The sequence below is a fragment of the Cebus imitator genome, unplaced genomic scaffold, assembly GCF_001604975.1.
Source record: "Cebus imitator isolate Cc_AM_T3 unplaced genomic scaffold, Cebus_imitator-1.0 Scaffold108, whole genome shotgun sequence".
Classification (NCBI taxonomy): domain Eukaryota; kingdom Metazoa; phylum Chordata; class Mammalia; order Primates; family Cebidae; genus Cebus; species Cebus imitator.
The window spans coordinates 1,967,265-1,972,158 of NW_016107423.1; the positions used below are offsets into that span (position 1 = coordinate 1,967,265).

The following is a 4,894-nucleotide window of genomic DNA, read 5'->3' on the forward strand; positions in this document are numbered from 1 at the left end:
AGAAAATGTGTAAACAATAAAGAAAATTAATGACGTCAAACAATTTTTTGAAAAATATAATAAAATTGATGAGCAGTTAGCAAGAAAGAGAGAAAACACAAATTCCTAACATCAGCTGTAACAGAAGAGCAATTGCTGCATAACCAAGAATACTGAAAATATATTATAAAAGTTTCTTTTAATAAATTTGAAAATAGATAAAATTAACAAATTCTTTGAAAAACTCATCTTAATAAAATACTCAAAAAATCATTAAAAATCTGAGAAGTCTGTATAGATTAAAATAATTGAATTTAGAATTCAAAACATTTCCACAGAGAAAAACTGCAGGACCAGGTGGTTGCACTTACCATTTCTTTTTTTCTTTTCTTTCTTTTTTTTTTGAGACTGAGTCTCGTTCTTGTCGCCCAGGCTGGAGTGCAGTGGCATGATCTCAGCTCACTGCAACCTCCACCTTTCAGGGTCAAGCAATTCCCCTACCTCAGCCTCCCAAGTAGCTGGGATTACAGGCACCTGCTACCACGTCAGGCTAATTTTTGTACTTTTAGTAGAGACGGGGTTTCACCATGTTGGTCAGGCTAGTCTCCAATTCCTGACCTCAGGTGATCCACTCGCCTCAGCCTCCCAAAATGCTGGGATTACAGGTGTGAGCCATTGTGTCCGGCCTGCACTTGCAATTTCTATCAAACATTTAATAAAAAACAAAAAAAAAATCAACCAATTCCACCAAATGATGTTAGAGAATTGTGGAAGAGGAAATATTTATCAACTCATTTTATGGGGCTAAAATAACCCTATTACCAAAACCACCTGACAAAGACATTATAAAGACCACCATCTTCATGAACACAGACATCAAATCTAAACTTTTTTTTTTTTTTTTTTGAGACGGAGTTTCACTCATGTTACCCAGGCTGGAGTGCAATGGCGCGATCTCGGCTCACCGCAACCTCCGCCTCCTGGGTTCAGGCAATTCTCCTGCCTCAGCCTCCTGAGTAGCTGGGATTACAGGCATGCACCACCATGCCCAGGTAATTTTTTGTATTTTTAGTAGAGACGAGGTTTCACCATGTTGACCAGGATGGTCTCGATCTCTTGACCTCGTGATCCACCCGCCTCGGCCTCCCAAAGTGCTGGGATTACAGGCTTGAGCCACCGTGCCCGGCCAAATCTAAATTTTTAATCAGTAAATTAATCTAATACCATATAAACAGAACAGTAAATTGACCAAATGGTCGAGGCATGGTGGCTCACGCCTGTAATCCCAGCACTTTGCGAGGCAGAGGAGGGAAGATCATTTGAGGTCAGGAGTTTGAGACCAGTCTGGTCAACCTGCTGAAACCCCATCTTCACTAAAAATACAAAAATTAGCTGGGTGTGCTGTCACACGCCTATAGTCCCATCTACTCGGGAGGCCGAGCCAGAACTGCTTGAACCTGGGAGGCAGAGGTTGCAGTGAGCAGAGATTGTGCCACTGCACTCCAGTGTAGGCAACAGAGGGTGACTCCATCTCAAAAGTGAAATAAAATAAAATAAAAATTGACCAAATGGGCTTTATTTCGGAAACATAATCAGTGTGATTAATCAGATAATTTACCACATTAAAAGAATAAAACAGCAGCAGAAACATCTTCAAATTGAAATATAAAATGAATGTTTTCATGCCATTTTCAACGTCACAACATCCACAAACATTATTTTGAGACCACAATATAAAACTTAAAACCATAAATTTTGTAGGAAAATAATACAAAATATTTTTTGCAACTTTGAAGTGGATGAAATTTGCCTAGAAAAGCCACAAAAAGCCCTAAATATAAAACAATGATAAATCGAACCTCATTAAAATAAAAAACAAAGTCTGTTCTGAAAAGGCAAGTCACAGACTGGAAGAAAATATTTGTTTTCTTTGTATGTGTGTACATACACACACACACATATTTAATTATCTACCTGTCTTTATACTAAAAAGACAACCAAATCAACAAAAAATAAACAAAAGGTGATACTTCGCAATAGAAGCTACAACAAGAGCCGATAAACTCCTGAAAAGATGCCCAATACCATTCATTGTTCAAGAAATGCTATTAAAGACACCAAGATAGCCTTTTACATGGACTAGGATGGCAGAATATTAAGCAGATTGATAAAACAGAGAGATGCAGAAGAACTGGAGCTGTCATATGTTGTTGAAGAATGTAAAATAAATTACAGCCTTTTTGGCAAAGTTTGGCAGTGTTTTTACGAAACTAACATACATACTATACCTTCCAGCAAATCTGCTCCTAGAAATAAGAGTGCATGCCTACAAAAAGGCTTATTCAAGAATATTCAGAGCCACTTCATTCATAATAGTTATGAGCAGGAAAAAACTCAAGCAACCCAAACTAGTAACAACCCAAATGTCCTCGAACAAGAGGATAAACTGTGGTATATTCATACAATGCAGTACTAATCAGCAATAAAAACAAATGAACTACTGATGCATGTGTTGCTAAGATACTGACTAAATGTCTGCAAGAGTGATCTTGGACACCTGTGGGCCCTGCTGCAGGCAGAGTGAGGCACTGCCTCTGTGTTGATCAGTGGTTGAATCCCCCCCACCCCCTGCCGCCGCCCCAGTGCTCGTCACCACTATGGTGCTGAAAACAGCACTGTCAGCTTTTGTTTTGTTTTGTTTTTCTCATCTCCCCACACCAAGAGTTCCTTGAAGTTAGCAATGGTCTTTCTGCATCTTTAAATCCCCAACGTCCTGCCAGCACTGGAGACCTGGCACAGAATCAGCCAACATTTATGAAAGAACAAGGGACACTCAGGTGCAGCTTCTATTTCCTTTGAGCCTCCTAAGGCTAGTACAATAGCTATTCAACAATCTCTGTTAACCAGCAAGTGAGAGTCATCATTTGGATATAGGTAATTGGAAAACTGGACAAAGTTTCTATCTCACCAGCAGTTTGTCTGGACTAGTTATAGACAATTTAATCCAAGGCAACTTGCCCAAGGCCACCCAGCTGGTCAGGTGTCAGGTGTGGGATGTGGGTGACTAACTGGTTGTTCTTCCCACCTCACTGCAGCTGCCTCCTCTCATCATATGCTCAAGGAGTATGGCTTGCCCTTCCTTCCATGCAGGGCAAGTGCAAGCTGTCAGAATCTGTACAAGGAGGATGTCATCCTGTTTGGCTAGGGCACCTCGGAAGCAGTGGGAGGTGGAGTTCCTCCCACTCGCCATCCCAAGGGCAACAGTGGCAGTTCTTTTGCTTCCTATCCCTTCTGGGGGCAGAGCAGAGCCTTTTCTGAGAATCAGGTCAGAGCAAGCCTGGGCACAAGAGTGAGCTGAGGAGGGATAAGGTCAGAGACATTTTAGCTTCTTCATGCTTGAGAAATAAGAACTCATCTTCTCAGAGACAGGGGCAGAGGTAGAAGCCCAGCATGTCCTGAACAACAAGGATGACCTTGGCAGTACTCTAAGCAGTAGTCAAAACCTGGGCATCTGACCTAACACAGAAAATCGACAATAGTGTCTAAGAGCTCATTTAGACATTAGGTTAATTCTCTCGGTTACAAGGTAACTTCATTTACCTAATGGTATGCAAAGAATTCTTAAATGTATATTTGTCCAAGAGTCACTAAGAAAATCCCATTTAAAATTATTCTGTTCTGATTTGGCCTTTTATTCTGCCTCTCACGGAATGTAAATATAAAACTTTTATGTGAGAGACTCTTGGCATTGTCTATGCATAGAACATAGCTACATCAGAAACACACACACACATATCTGCACACGTGCATACACACACAGTAGCTATTTCAGAAACAGATGTGACCACTCCAAAGACAGAGGAGGAAAGGGAGGAATGGGAGATTAGTTTAAGGACAGAGTCAAACTATCAAATCTTTTCATCCTCTCAGCTACACAGATCTTGTCTTCCTTCAGTCAAGCTTGTAGCTTGACCCCCATCTCTCAAACCATTCTATTATTTCTACCTTATCTTTAGCTACACATGAATCTAATTATACAAAAGATAATAATGCATAATGACCAATGCATGGGTTGAATCTCTAATATCTGAGAAAATAGTTGCTGAAATCTTCACCTACCTTATCTCTCTAATCCATCTAATAAAATGAAAACCAAATCAATAAAATAAGAAAAATAATGCTGTTATTACATGAATCTCCAGAGAAAGCTATTACTGCAGGTGACTCTCTTATTTTAGAGTGAAGGAAAACATTTTTCTGTGAGTGGGATTATATAATCTTTACCTTTACTTTAGGAAGCCAACCTAAGAAACACGTCATCTACTCTCCTTCCTCATCTTTGCAAGTGGTGTTATGTGCCAGCAGGCTGAGCACTGTCATCACTATAAGAAAGAATATGAATGAATCCAACATACATCCCAAATTGAGAATAACAAATCTGGAATGTGGAGGTTTGCCTGTCTATGGGTTCTTGTAGAGAAGTCTATACTTTTGATTACATGTTTGCCTGTTTGTAAATGACAAGATTTGTCCTGCTCTAGCAAAAAAAATAATTATATATATATATATATATATATATATATATGGCCATCAGAACAAAAGAATCAATAAAACTTTGAATAATCTAATTACAAAATTGGCTCTGATAAAAGTGAAATAGAATAAACCTGCTGCAACCTTCATCAATTATTGTTCCCTTCATCATTTTCAGATCATGATATCAGCTTTTAATCACAAACACTAATATTTTATTGTATATTTTCCGCTTAAATCTAGGCAGTGCTAGCTTGTCATTTACTTTCCAAAATAGCAGAATTAGTGATATTTTGGATGATATAAAGGGTATTTATTCTTCCATTAACAAACATTATGTAAGTACTTACTGTCTGTAGCATAGTGCTGTATTGTAGGGTAA

General features: G+C 38.9%; 1 long non-coding RNA gene across 1 annotated transcript in view; it reads left to right on the top strand.

Annotated features, from left to right (window-relative positions):
- Window positions 1-4,894, top strand: part of LOC119472605 — a 14,197-nt gene that overhangs the window by 6,065 nt on the left and 3,238 nt on the right. The window contains exon 2 of the long non-coding RNA XR_005201753.1: window positions 2,653-2,656. This is a non-coding gene — a long non-coding RNA (uncharacterized LOC119472605). The remainder of the gene's footprint in view (window positions 1-2,652; window positions 2,657-4,894) is intronic.